General features: G+C 39.0%; 1 protein-coding gene across 4 annotated transcripts in view; it reads right to left on the reverse strand.

The window, feature by feature from the left end:
* The window catches only part of LOC124723133, a 93290-nt gene that overhangs the window by 13922 nt on the left and 64068 nt on the right, over window positions 1–15300 (reverse strand). The window contains exon 1 of one of the 4 annotated variants that reach the window (XR_007006515.1): window positions 9646–9700. The exons of 1 other annotated variant lie outside the window; for it this stretch is intronic. The gene's annotated coding sequence lies outside the window, so the exon portion shown is untranslated. Of the gene's footprint in view, window positions 1–9177; window positions 9349–9479; window positions 9536–9645; window positions 9701–15300 lie in introns of those variants that run through there. 2 more of the 4 variants (XR_007006513.1, XR_007006514.1) reach the window with 2 other exon arrangements.

The following is a 15300-nucleotide window of genomic DNA, read 5'->3' on the forward strand; positions in this document are numbered from 1 at the left end:
GTAAGCCACATGCTTTGTTGATGGACTACATTTTCTAAGGACTCTCCCAATGAATCTCAACGTGGCACCCGCTTTACCAACAATTAATTTTATATGATCATTCCACTTCAAATCGTTCCGCACGCATACTCCCAGATATTTTACAGAAGTAACTGCTACCAGTGTTTGTTCCGCTATCATATAATCATACAATAAAGGATCCTTCTTTCTATGTATTCGCAATACATTACATTTGTCTATGTTAAGGGTCAGTTGCCACTCCCTGCACCAAGTGCCTATCCGCTGCGGATCTTCCTGCATTTCGCTACAATTTTCTAATGCTGCAACTTCTCTGTATACTACAGCATCATCCGCGAAAAGCCGCATGGAACTTCCGACACTATCTACTAGGTCATTTATATATATTGTGAAAAGCAATGGTCCCATAACACTCCCCTGTGGCACGCCAGAGGTTACTTTAACGTCTGTAGACGTCTCTCCATTGATAACAACATGCTGTGTTCTGTTTGCTAAAAACTCTTCAATCCAGCCACACAGCTGGTTTGATATTCTGTAGGCTCTTACTTTGTTTATCAGGCGACAGTGCAGGACTGTATCGAACGCCTTCCGGAAGTCAAGAAAAATAGCATCTACCTGGGAGCCTGTATCTAATATTTTCTGGGTCTCATGAACAAATAAAGCGAGTTGGGTCTCACACGATCGCTGTTTCCGGAATCCATGTTGATTCCTACATAGTAGATTCTGGGTTTCCAAAAACGACATGATACTCGAGCAAAAAACATGTTCCAAAATTCTACAACAGATCGACGTCAGACATATAGGTCTATAGTTTTGCGCATCTTCTTGACGACCCTTCTTGAAGACTGGGACTATCTGTGCTCTTTTCCAATCATTTGGAACCCTCCGTTCCTCTAGAGACTTGCGGTACACGGCTGTTAGAAGGGGGGCAAGTTCTTTCGCGTACTCTGTGTAGAATCGAATTGGTATCCCATCAGGTCCAGTGGACTTTCCTCTATTGAGTGATTCCAGTTGCTTTTCTATTCCTTGGACACTTATTTCGATGTCAGCAATTTTTTCGTTTGTGCGAGTATTTAGAGAAGGAACTGCAGTGCGGTCTTCCTCTGTGAAACAGCTTTGGAAAAAGGTGTTTAGTATTTCAGCTTTACGCGTGTCATCCTCTATTTCAATGCCATCATCATCCCGTAGTGTCTGGATATGCTGTTTCGAGCCACTTACTGATTTAACGTAAGACCAGAACTTCCTAGGATTTTCTGTCAAGTCGGTACATAGAATTTTACTTTCGAATTCACTGAACGCTTCACGCATAGCCCTCCTTACGCTAACTTTGACAAAGTTTAGCTTCTGTTTGTCTGAGAGGTTTTGGCTGCGTTTAAACTTGGAGTGGAGCTCTCTTTGCTTTCGCAGTAGTTTCCTAACTTTGTTGTTGTACCACGGTGGGTTTTTCCCGTCCCTCACAGTTTTACTCGGCACGTACCTGTCTAAAACGCATTTTACGATTGCCTTGAACTTTTTCCATAAACACTCAACACTGTCAGTGTCGGAACAGAAATTTTCGTTTTGATCTGTTAGGTAGTCTGAAATCTGCCTTCTATTACTCTTGCTAAACAGATAAACCTTCCTCCCTTTTTTCATATTCCTATTAACTTCCATATTCAGGGATGCTGCAACGGCCTTATGATCACTGATTCCCTGTTCTGTACATACAGAGTCGAAAAGTTCGGGTCTGTTTGTTATCAGTAGGTCCAAGATGTTATCTCCACGAGTCGGTTCTCTGTTTAATTGCTCGAGGTAATTTTCGGATAGTGCACCCAGTATAATGTCACTCGATGCTCTGTCCCTACCACCCGTCCTAAACATCTGAGTGTCCCAGTCTATATCTGGTAAATTGAAATCTCCACCTAAGACTATAACATGCTGAGAAAATTTATGTGTGTCTTCATCTAAACTTGTGTCATGTACATAATTATCATCTTCATCAGTGAAGTCAATTTCCAATTCAACTTCATAATTTTCTTTGTTTTCCACTTACTGTGTCTAATGTTTGCTGTAATCTGTCATTATAACCACATATGTGTAATGCAAACATGGAATATTACTTTAGTATGATTGACTGCTTTAATACTACCTATGTATATATTGTTTACTGACACACTCTATACCCTCATGAGTTTGTCACACTTGGATCAATGAAGTAAGAAATAAATAAATAAGAGATGTAACACTTTTTCATCAGAAAGTCTACGCTGATGACACATGTTCGAAAACGTGCTTTGTGGACAAAAAAGATATAAACTATGGTTGACTGGAATTTCCATGTGCCAAATTGCAACACTGAGAAGCAAATGCGCTGCATAACTGCTGACTGTTGCCACTCCATTGTTGGATTATCTACATACATTAAAAAAGGAAATTACAGTGGGTTCGAATTGACCCCTTCCGCCATTCTAGGTATATTGAATGAAATTTTGAAAAAAATATAAGTATTCTGCAAATCCTAATACATGACTGCAAAGAGGAGAAAAAAATTAGGAAAATTCATTTGATTTTGTTAATGAAGTAAATAAATCAGATACGACAATGAAGGAAAAAATATGACAGATGTCTTTTGACCACTTTCACTGTTTTACTGTCAAATGCCACACTGCACAGTACAGTTGGTTCAATGTGGAACTCACACCATAGCTATCATATTGCAATTATTTTGTAATTTGTAGCTGAATCCATTTACGTTATGACATTTTCAGCACCATATAGTGGGAAAATTTTCACAAATTTTTATTGTTTCCATCACATTTCTGTAATAACTTCAAGTTGAACAAATATATTTCAAGGAAGACGCAATACATGAAAGTCACAGATCAAGTAAACAGAGTAAGATGTGTGTAAACTTTAACAGTCAAATCATAACTGAGTCCAAATCAGGCGGTCGCTGGCTGGTTGGCCGCTTAGGTGGCACTGCTGCTGCATGGCTGGCAGACAGCACCACATGTAGAGGACGCGCGTAACTGCGCGGTGGCACTTTGAAAGATCAGTGAGTCACAACAATTTCCCATTTCTTTGATAATATTCCATTCAAATTTGACATCGTTCTGAGTAGCTATTCTTTTTTTATGGCATTTTAAACCTGGAACTTTAATTATAATCAACCTGTTGTATGAAAATAAACATAAGTCTGATATGACCTGCTGATGACAAAAAGGGAAGAGGACACATACTTTCATAGGGCCAATCCACAGAACAACTTATAGGAAGCTACAGTGAGCATACTGTTACCTTCTCATAAACATGTATAATGAGTGAAATTGTTTGCAAATCTGTGATGAGGAGAACAAGTAAGACATGATGTTCATCACTTTATTAATAAAGGTATTACCTAACCAGGTAGCTGAGCATATTAAAGCAGCCCTTCTGGGATGTGAGGTGGTGAGCTTGATCCAGATTTAATCTGACTTGTGGATTAATGATGAGGGCTGCTGAGTAGGCCAGACAGGATGTGGTTTTTAGACTGTTTCCCACATCCAACGAGGTAAATGCTGGTCTGGTATGCACATTCTGCCTCAGCTACATGCTATGCAAACTTTTAGCAAACATTCTTACACTTGAACATAAATTGCAGGTGGTAGGTGGGGTACACCAATTCTATCTTGGTTGGGCGGGGGGGGGGGGGGGCATTTGGAAGGGCATCTGGCCAACACTTACCACTAACATTGCTCAAACACTTATAAATACTGACCCTGTAGAACAAATGTGAAAAGGGAAAAGAAGAAGAACAAGAAAAGTAAAGCTATTAACCCTTTAACAGCTCTCTTGTAAGTAAGTTAATCCTTTTTTGTGGATGGTGTAAACACTCTCCACAGGAGTGTTGCAATACATCTCTTTTAGACAAATGCAAGGAGATTTTACCTGCATTTGTATCCTCGCTCCTTCCATATGGATCTCGATCCTGTTCGTGTTCAACGGTAACACTGGAACAATCTTATTAATGTAGTCTAGGTATCATTCTCCCCTTTACTTTGTGCTTAGGAACCTGTTGCAGTTGGGGGAGGAATTTGCAGAACTCTTAAGAGATTTCTGGGAAACCTCTAAAGCCATTCAACTTGTATTTATATAACTGTGTTCAGCATATGGTAAAACCTCAATTCTGCAATTGCACAATTTATGCCCTGGTCTCTTTGAAGTACCTTTCTACAATTTTAAGCTCTTTCATAGTTGACTGTTTATTTCTAGATGGGAACACACTGTTTTATATCATTCATGTGATAGTGGAGGAATTTGCACAGTTTTATTTTGCTCAACATTTTATTGGAGAAGATAGAGTTCTTTCAATGGATACATATTTTGTTACTATATGTACATATTTTAATACTCAATCCAGAATACTCTGTATTGTTGAATTCAATGTGGAAGACTGTACCTTATAATTCCTTTTCATGTGCACTTTGATGGGTAAGTTTTACCTCTTTCATCTTCTGCCTTACAATATAAAACAACTATCCAATTAAAACCACTATCTCTACTTTACACTGTTAATTACTTGGACAGTTAAAACAAGTAAGCTACGTTCTCTTCTATATTTATGTAGGAATATACTGTATTTACTTGACGCTGCATGTCAAGACAATATGGTCACTGAGCTAGAACAGTTTGTCGTAATACAAGCACAGAAGAAACAGGCACAAACAGATGACACATGAAATTAATATGAAGGGAAAAAGTGCAAGTACTAAGACTGGTTGCTTACAGGCAGAATAGAATAAAATGCAAAAGAATGAATGGGAGATCGAAATAGTAGTAATTGTTCCCTGTCACTCAAGGAGAAGAAGGCTAACGCAAAACAAGGAGATGATATAAATAAGAAAAAAGAAGTGAAGATTAGGTTTTAACATCCCATTGATGACCATAAAGAAGGATAATGTCTGGGGAAGAAACAAAGTATGAAGACGAAAATATAAGAAAGAATTCTGTAAAAATTCAGATGGCAGTAATCACATCAACAAAGAGTCTAAAACACAGTATGCATCTGCTAAACATTTTAAAAATGTAGGAAACCTCAAGTACGCAGCTGGGATGTTCAACAGAAAGTAAGCAATTCAGTAGACATTAGAGGAGGTCTGAAGGAAGAAGCGCAGACGGAAATATGGAAGCATCTGATCCTGCCCGTCTGCTTTGACCCATGACGTCACAAATATGGCGGAAACGACCATAAACCACGATTCCAATATGGCGCATATAAAGTAGTTACGTACACATTATGAGGACGAAAATACATCGAAAAGCAAACATACACACATTCCACAAAAAGTCTGACACTAACGGGACAGGCGCGGGAAATATGGGGTTTCTGGGTGGGGACAAACTAAATATAAACAAATTTAGACACCCACCCCCATACAAAACCACGCAAAACGAGGAAAAAAACCAACATCACAAAACTCCCCAAATACCACTAAACACAATATTATCTGGAATCGGACACTTCCCTTGACCTATATTGCTCAACAGCAGGTCCCGATCTCATAAATTAGGACCTAACACTTCCCTTGACCTATCTAGCTCAAAAACATCTCCCGATACCAAAACCAACATTCCCAGCCACACATTGGGATCGAACACTTCCCTTGACCTGTTATCCTTACAACATCTCCACATACAGCCGTTCCTAGTCCGAGACGCCGGAACTTTAAGTAAGCCTCATTTCTTCACAGCATACCGAACACTTCATGACTTCATCCAAAAATCCGAATAGTTGAAGAAATTTTATTAGAGACAACGCACTGTCCCCCATCGTAGCTGACAACCAAAAACTGTTGACCCTGTCAGTCATATCCATACCTACCAAAGACATAAAAAAGCAATTTACCAAAATTCACACGATGCCACACTCGCAAACTAAACCAAAAACATCACCTAACACACCACCAGAGAGCACCACCGATCGCATCAAAACGACACCTACAAACACGCCACTCTCACTAACTAAATTCCGCGCCATCGTGACGTCATACACAACAACAGCCTTATGTCACATGTCAAAGCCGACGGGTGGGATTGGACGCTTCAGTCAACTCGCACAGACTGGTAAATCATGATTCATGGAGTTACAAATTTCTTGATAGTAATTAAAGCACCGATTGTATGAGACAGCATGTCACATTAGTAAAAATGCATCACTTGCTGACAAGATAGAAGAGGACAAACCATTCCATCCAGCTAAATGTCAAAAAACTAATTGAGACTCTTGCTGTCTCAGAGTAATGCTTGTAGTATGTGTGACTACATACTGGTGTGACTGTGCTATAAAGAGTAGTTTATAAACAAAAGTGAAATTTTATAAACTTTATTTATTTGTGTAGTCAGACCACATTGGACTACTGCAGCATTGGAAGACCTAGTGACAGGAACAACCAAATGAAAAAACAATTGATTCAGTTGGTTACTGGAAAACAGTCATCTAATTTGGTTGTAGTTTCACGTGTCAGCAGAATTATTCATTCATTATTTTGAGCAAAACTACTCTATGTGAGCAAACAAATGAAAACAATTTAATCAGTCGGTTGTAGCTTTACGAATTGATTGGACTAAACATTCAGTCTTTTGAGTGAAACCAGTATGTGGGAGCAACCAAATGAAAACCGTCAATGCAGACCAGCACATTCAGTTCTGAGCAGACACATTCAATCAATTTGCCATTGTTAAAGCATTATTGTTGTGTTGTACCCTGATGGAGGTTGCAACATACATACATGAATCCCTCAGTTAGACAGCAAGTGGTGTGGGATTTTTCAGATCCACCAATGCTTTGGCACACTACAGGCTTCATGCAAAGGAATAAGTTGACAACAGCGTTCAGGGTTTAGCTGAAGTTTATCAGGTCTCTATGGTTGGAGACAGCATACAAACTCGGGTATAAGGCTAGGGAGGTACAAATGAAGAAATGAGCTTCTGGTTTGGTACCTTGGTCTGATTTTATTGCTTCTTCCTGAGCTTACGTGAACATGCTGAAGAGCACAGTCACTGGGTCACAATTTTAATGAGTGGAGAACATAGATGAGGCTTACTAGACACTCAAATTACCAGAACAAATAGCCTGCCTGCCCTATCACTTAGACTAGAATCATGAAAGGGAGCCAGTTTCTTATTGCTCAAATTGAACCCTCAGGTCCTGTATACATCACACTGTAAATGACAATAGTCATAGCTAGAAGTAAGCCATGATAGACAAACTACCCACAGATACGTACAGGCAAGAATGCAAGTCTTTCTTAGGGGACAAGCTTAATTGAATACACGTATTTCCCTTGCATAATTCTCTGCTGTCAGTTGATGGTCACCCAAGACTCATCTGCTGTCAGGAACTCTTGAATCAACTCCGTCCTGCTCGTCAACTGGTGGCATCTTTATACTGTGTTGTGGTTGTTTGCTTATAGCTGGTACGTGATCATGTCACATTTTTACCCACAATTTGCAACCAGCCAGCTTGAAATTATTGGTTTCTTAATGCTCGTCACCTCATACTGATATCGCTAAAGTTTCAAGCACTGTACATCTCTGCCTAGGTTTCCAGACTGTAATTGTTAAAATTGTTACCAAGATGACTTTTTTGCTGGGAATCCTTTCATGATTTAGTCATTACTCATTTCTTAATGCTTGTGACCTCATATTTGTCTGATGAAAGCATTAAGCCCGATACATCTCCATCTAGGTTTCCAGGCTTTCCTTGTTAAAATTCTTACCCAGACAACTTATTATATTTTTGTTGATCATCCCTCTATGAGTCGGTTATTAGTTGACTGAACTCTGTTATTGCCTCACACACACACACAGGATTTAACTTTTACAAGCTTTCGGGGCCAGTGGCTCCATTTTCTGGCAGAAGAGTTGAAGAGGAAGGAAGAGGGGTGAAGGGAAAGGACTGCAGAGATGTAGGGAAACGGGTATAGTTCAGAAAAGTCACCCAGAACCTCGGGTCAGGGTAGACTTACAGGACGTGATGAGAAAGAAAGACTGATTGTTGGGGACTGTAACGGGCAAGATTTGAAAATCTGGGAGCTTAAAGATGGAAGACAGGGTAATACACAAGACAGAGGTTACTACGAAAACATCATGCATGCCTTAACAAAAGTGAAAAGCTAAGTGCATTGTATGTAACAGAGGTGGCAGGCAGGACAGCAAAAAATAAACAAGCCAGAAAATCGAAGATGTAGAAAACTAAAATGGAGTGAAGAAAGGACAAGTTACAGGAAAGAAATGCTGAGATGGAAGGAATTAATGTAAATTAAGGCCAGGTGGGTCGCGACAACCAAGGACATGTACTGCTAGTTCCCACCTGTGGAGTTCTGAGAAACTTTTACCTGTGTGGTGCAACAGGCGCAGAGATCACGACTGTCATGTTGTACAGCACACTCTGCAACAGGATATTGTTTGTTGCCTGTATACACCCTCTGCCTGTGTCTATTCATCCTGACTGATAACTGGGTAGTAGTCATGCCACTGTATAAGGCTGAAGAGTGTTTAAACAACATCTGGTATATGACATGTGTTGTTTCACAGGAGGCTCGCCCTGTGATAGTATATTTTTGCCAGTTACATGGTGGGAATAGGTGGTGGTAGGAGGGTGCATAGGGCAAATCGTGCAGCGGGGACAGTCACAGGAGTAGGAGCCACAGACCAGGTGATGAAAAGCTATTCTAGGTGTGGCTGGCAAAATCTCACACAGAATGGATCACACTTCAGTCCATGATTTTAGGAAGTCATGGCCTTGGCAAAGAAGCTGATTGATACATTCAAGACCAGGATAATACTGGGTGACAAGTGGAGTGTTCCAAAGTGTGACATACAGTATTTGCAAGGATGATTCATATTATGAAACTATATTAACTAAAAAAATTCAAAGAAAATTAATTAATGATGACACATTTTTCTTGCTAAGAAAATACTTCCAATAAGTTACAGTATATGGTTTAAAAGCAAGTGAGTAAATCACTAAACAATTAAAAAAATGTATCTTATATGATTTGTCCTCATGTCACCTCAGCATTACCAAAATAGAATTATCGGTGGTGGGTGTAAACCAACAGGAAAAGGAGAAGATCTTCAATAAATTTAAACAGAAAAGTAATTTTTAATTTATTTAAACATAGATTTATAATGTAGTACCAATTACTAAGCTCTTTTAAAAAGTCCCAATTGATTGAAAGTAGAATGAAAAAGTCATATCTATCTTTGGTTTGCAGCTCCTTGTATTGGCCGTGTTTGCAGTTAACATTTTTGGGATTTGAGGTCCGCCTGTTACGCAAAACACCGTTTTTCTCAGTACCCAAACATGTTTCGGCACCACTGTGCCATCATCTGTGGGTTTTCGTTTTTATTTATTCTGCAATGTGAACATTTTTGTTACATGATTATAAAATTAAGTGCATTTTTAGTTCAAACAACAGATCGTTTCTTTTTGTAAATACCTTTACATTTGGTGAGCATGAATTTACTGGACCACTCTTGCGTTAATTATTACAGGTAGCTTGTCATCTGCAACCAAACCATGTTGATGAGAAAGTTTTTTGCTGAGAGTTAACCTATATTCTAGAGTGTAATTTAGTTTTTCGCGCCTACTTTCGATTTACTTACGTTTTCGTGTGACAAGCACTTCCATTCTCCGCATCATGCTGAGATGTTGTGATGCATATGTAACTATAGCAAGTATTTTTCACAAATTACGTAGTAAAACGCTTTTCACTACACCAGAACACAGTGTGATTGTGTTTTGTTGTGTGTCCCAGCCCAGTCAGTGTTCATTTGTTTTCCAGAGAGTTTGGCGCCAAATTTGAATTTTATTTGCATTTTATCTTTGTGTGTGTTTCTTAGCTGTCCTTGTTGTCTTTTATATGGTATTCCTATTTGTGTGCAAATGGTGCGTCTTTGCAGATTTTAGTGTATTTATTTTTCGTACGTGTGTGTGTGTGTGTGTGTGTGTGTGTGTGTGTGTGTAGGCTCTATCTGTTTGTGCTGTTTTCATTTGTAAAGTTCCTTTTAATGTGTTAAATAGTGTGCCCTTGCAGAGTGTAGTGTATTCGTTTAAGACCTGTTTTCCTTCCACTATTGCCTTCTTTATATGGAAGTTTTCCTCAATGGTCAGTTTGCTGTATAGGCTGTGGCTGGGTTTTAGCATTCTAAGTCTGTTTCTATTATGGTTGGGTGGTGGTTGTTGGCTATAAGGTGGTCAGCAAATGTGCTATGGGAGCTGTTGCTTTTTAAAGCTCTGAGATGTTCTGAATATCTTGTTTTGAAGTATCTGCATGTTTGTCCTATGTATACTGACTGGCAAGTGTTGCATGTGAGTTCATATATTCCTGACCTGTTAAATTTATCCAGGGGTGTTTCTTGTGTTCTGGTCTTTTTCTGTCTTGTGTTCTCCATCCGGTATCCTATTTGGAGTCCCTGTTTCTTTAATATGTTGCCTATTCTGTGAACAATCTTGTTATTGTAGGTGAGTATGTGCCATTTTGTTTTGTGTGTGTGTTGTTGCTCTTTTGTGGCTTGTATGTGGTCATTGTTTGTGTTTTGTGTTGTTCTGTGCTGGGTAAGGATTTGTGTGTGTGTGTGGTGGGTTCATTTTTGTACTGTTTGCATGTTTTTGGTTTAACTTGCCTACCATATGGGTAGTGTAATCATTTTCTACTGCTATTTGTTTTTTTGTGTTTAGTTCTTGTGTTCATGCAGGCGATGGCGTGATGAACCATCCCTGTTTCTTCTTCTCTTCCTAGCAAATCTATTCATCAAGAATCAGCAACATTAATGGCCATGGGTCCCTTTGAAGTAAAATATTCCGGAGGTAAACTAGGTTCCCATTCGGATCTCCGGGCAGAACCTACTTCAAAGAGATTCAGGCCGAAATGAACTTTCAGGTTGGGAACATGGAAGGTTAAAAGTTTGAACAGGCCAGGAAGATTCCAGACATTAGACGAATTAGATAGATATGATGTAGACATTACAGCTATTCAAGAAACTCGGTGGCAGGAGGCGGGTAGCATAAAGAGGGGTAACTATACATTTTTCTATAGAGGTGCGGAAGCTCACAGTTTTGGAACAGGTTTCGCAATACAGGGAAAAGTGCTTCACGCAATCAGAGATATAAGGTTCATTAGTGACCAACTATCAGTTATAGTGTTGTCCGGCAGGTGGAATAGTCTAGTAGTAATTAATGTACACGCACCAACGGAGGACACTGAAGAGGTTGTTAAGGACAGCTTTTATGAAGAACTAGATCAACTGTGGGATGAGTTCTCCTTGTATGATACAAAATTAATCTTAGGTGATTTTAATGCGAAGATAAGGAAGGAGGAAGCATTCCGGCCTACAATTGGGAAAGAAAGTTTGCATAACATTTCGAATGATAATGGCACAAGGGTGGTTAATTTTGCTGTTTCAAAAGACATGATTGTTGAGAACACATATTTCAAGAGGAAGGACATTCATAAAGCAACTTGGGTCTCTCCTGATGGACACACCCGAAACCAAATTGATGATGTTCTTGTAGATCGGAGATGGCACACTAGTATAGAAAATGTTAGGACTTTCAGGGGAGCAGACTGTGATTCTGATCATTTTCTTGTAGTTGCCAAAGTTCACCAATGGCTATCTACAGCAACATCAAGGTGTCACAATGCAGAACTTGTTAGGTTCGACACTGACAAGCTAAATGATGAAAACTTTAGAAGAAGGTACATGGTAGAAATTACAAAAAGGTTTGATGCTTTCAGGACACACGAAGATCAAGACGAGGATGTAAATAAACAGTGGATCACTGTGAGGAATAATATCAAAGAGGCAGCGAAGGTCACAATAGGTAAAATTAAGAAGAACAGGAGGAAACCGTGGTTTGATGAGGAAAGCAAGAAATTGGTAGAGGAAAGGAGAAAAGCGCGATTAGATTGGGATAGAATGGGAGACAGAAAATGAGAGGAGTTCTTGAACTTGAGAAGGGAAGTTGGTCGTAGGCTACAGGCAAAGAAGAAGGATTATTTGAACAATCAAGTTACAAAAATGGAAACAAACAGTAAAACAAAAAACATTAGGGAACTTTACCTGGACATAAATGGGTATAGGAAGGGCTTCAAGGCCTTTGGTGGAAGTAGTTCACAAAGTGCTAACTAAAGTATGGAACTCAGAGATGGTACCTGAAGAGTGGCAGGAGTCGATTCTGATCCCAATTTTTAAGAAAGGTGGCAAATTGGATTGTAGTAATTATACAGGGATATCGCTATTACCAGTATGTTCCAAAATTTTCTCGAATATTCTGCTAAGCAGCCTTACACCATATGCAGATGAAATTGTGTGGGATTACCAAGCCGGCTTTCGGAGGAACAGATCAACTATAGACCAAATATTCACCCTGCGTCAAATTTTGGAAAAGAAATGAGAATACAATAAACCAGTTCATAATCACTTCATAGATTTTACAAAAGCATATGATTCAGTATTTCAGTCAAAATTGTACCAAATTCTTTTGGAACTTGGAATACCAAAGAAGTATGTTAGACTTATAGAAGCGAGCTTGAAAAACACAAAAGGTAGAGTACACATGGGGAAATTGAAGTCAGAAGAATTTGTAATAAAGAACGGACTTAAGCAGGGAGATGCCCTGTCTCCGCTACTTTTTAATTTAGTCCTAGAATATATTGTACGAATGGCAGCAGATAATTCAGAGGGTGTGGAGTTAAATGGAAATATTAAGATATTAGGATATGCAGATGATCTAAACATCATTAGCGATAGGAAAGAATCTGTAACAGCAAATGCGAATGCGTTAAACAAGGCTAGTGAAGATGTAGGTCTAAGGATAAGTAAAGACAAAACTAAATACCTGGTTACTACTAGAATGCCAACAGCAGTAGATCAGGAAATGTTAAGAGTTGGAGACATGCAGTTTGAAAAAGTGAACACATTTAAGTATCTAGGCGTGGACATCACTGTGAGAAATGAGATTGAATCCGAACTGAAGAAGAGATTACGGGCGGGAAATGCGTGCTACTTCTCACTGAATAGATCACTTTCATCACGGATATTGTCTAGGAATTTAAAGATTAGAATATACAAAACTATTATTCTACCAGTTATGCTGTATGGGTGTGAGACTTGGTCTCTCACTGTGCAAAATGAAAAGCCATTTCGAGTATTTGAAAACAAAATTTTGAGGAAAATTTTTGGAGCAAAAAGGGATGGCATTAGCGGAGAGTGGCGAAAACTGCATAACGAAGAGGTTCACGAACTCTATTCAAGCCCTGACATAATCAGTATTATTAAATCACGTAGGCTGTGATGGGCGGGTCACGTAGCTCGAATGGATGAGGGCAGGGCAGCGCGCAGAGTACTGGTAGGGCAGCTAGAAGGAAAACGTGCTGTGGGGAGACTGAGGCGTAGATGGGAGGAAAATGTGAAGGCTGATTTGAAGAGCCTAGGTATTGAAGGTGAATGGAAGGAAATAGCCCAAGACAGGGACAGATGGTGAAAATACGTTGCTGCAGTAATGGACTCTCGAGTCCGGTATGACCAGTGAGTAAGTAAGCAAGTAAGTAAGTGAGACAAGATGGTCAATGCCTTCATGGAAAAGTGTTTGCAGTTGTCTGCAGAAGTGTGATTGTACCAAGGAGTTCACCTCTTCAAGCTAAACAAAGTGGTAGCCACAAATGTCTTTCTTCAGGGCTCCAAAATTATGAAAATTGCATGAGGAAAGGACAGGACTGTAAGGAGGACATGTAACTTCTAAGCAAAACTTCTGAAGCATAGTCAGAACAACCTCAATAACAAGTGAGTAGGCCCACATGTTGCCAAGGTTGTTTTGACTTCACTGCAGAAGTTTTGCTGGGAAGCCATTACACATCCTCAGTTCAGCCCCAGTCTCTTCCCATGTGATCCCCATATTTTTGGAGCCCAGAAGAAAGGCATTTATGGCCATTGATTTGCTTCTGTTGAAGAGGTGCACACCTGGTTACAATCATGGTTCCACACACAACTGCAAAAATGTTTAAATGAAGGCATTTACCATGTTGTACTACAGTGGAATAAATGTATTAACAGTTATGTTGATTATTTTTGAAATAATAAACAGTTCACGTACTTTTTCCATCTCTCTCATTTTCATTTGACTGCCCTTTACATGAAAAATGCAGATAGGTTTAGCCAACCTTCAGTGAAACAGACGATTATTTGTACCTTAATATTCAGACACATGTTCAGAATTATATCAGTGTATGCAGAGTATTAAAAACATAACACAGAATTGACTTTGACACAGTGCAGGTATCCAGGTTAATGTAACCATTTGCTGGTGTTCACAGTAAACAAATGAAAACACAAGGAAAATGTATACTGGTTATTCAGTCCAATTTATCTTGACCACCTCAAGTGAGCTGCATTTTTATCTTCTATTAGCTGGTGTACACTCAGGCAAGCTTACAACTGGAAATGGTTGACTGAATGATCAGTGTGTGTTTCCTTTGCGTTTCCATTTGTTTTCTGTAAAAACTGTGTGCTAGTACAGAAAAGTAATAGTTTTAGATTATTTTTAATACTGTCATGTTTAAGGAGTGGTACACTCTGATACATTTTTAAGTAGGTCTTGAGTAGAGAAATTGGAGTACTGAATACAAAATGTACAGAAGTACTCCTGTTTATATCTTTGTAACATACAAAGTTAGAAGACAGTTCATCACACTGGTTAATGTCTCACTGGTAACTAAACAACATTTGCTTGATATGATTATTTTTTCTTTTGAACAAAAAGTTGTGTGGGCTTGTCAAAACAAATAGAACACCCTGTATATTTGTTGCAATCACATCTTCGCCTGTAAGGTTTTTCAAGGAAAAGAGGTATATTTATACAAACATCTTCTTCATACTGGGCACTGCAGCCATAAATTCATTAAATGACAGAGAAATCAAACAATCAGAAGACCAGTTTGGTATATCAACAATATTATGAAAAGGATAGATTGCTACTCACCATAAGGATGACACATCACATTGCAGATAGGCACGAAGAAAAGATATTTACAGATTGAGCTTTTTGCCAAGCCTTCTTTGGAAATAAAGGAAAATACACACACAATCATACAAGCAGGCCACTCTGGCCAGAGACAGCAGTCATTGTTGTTGTAACTGCTGTCTGCTTCACATCTGCTGTACAGCAAACTACGTAAATTTAAGTATTAACTGTGTTTTTCTTAGTTGTCACTTCTTTTTCTGTGTGTTTTTTTCTTTTAGGAAGCTTTAATTTTCGAGTAC

Source organism: Schistocerca piceifrons, chromosome X (assembly GCF_021461385.2).
Source record: "Schistocerca piceifrons isolate TAMUIC-IGC-003096 chromosome X, iqSchPice1.1, whole genome shotgun sequence".
In the NCBI taxonomy this organism is placed as follows: domain Eukaryota; kingdom Metazoa; phylum Arthropoda; class Insecta; order Orthoptera; family Acrididae; genus Schistocerca; species Schistocerca piceifrons.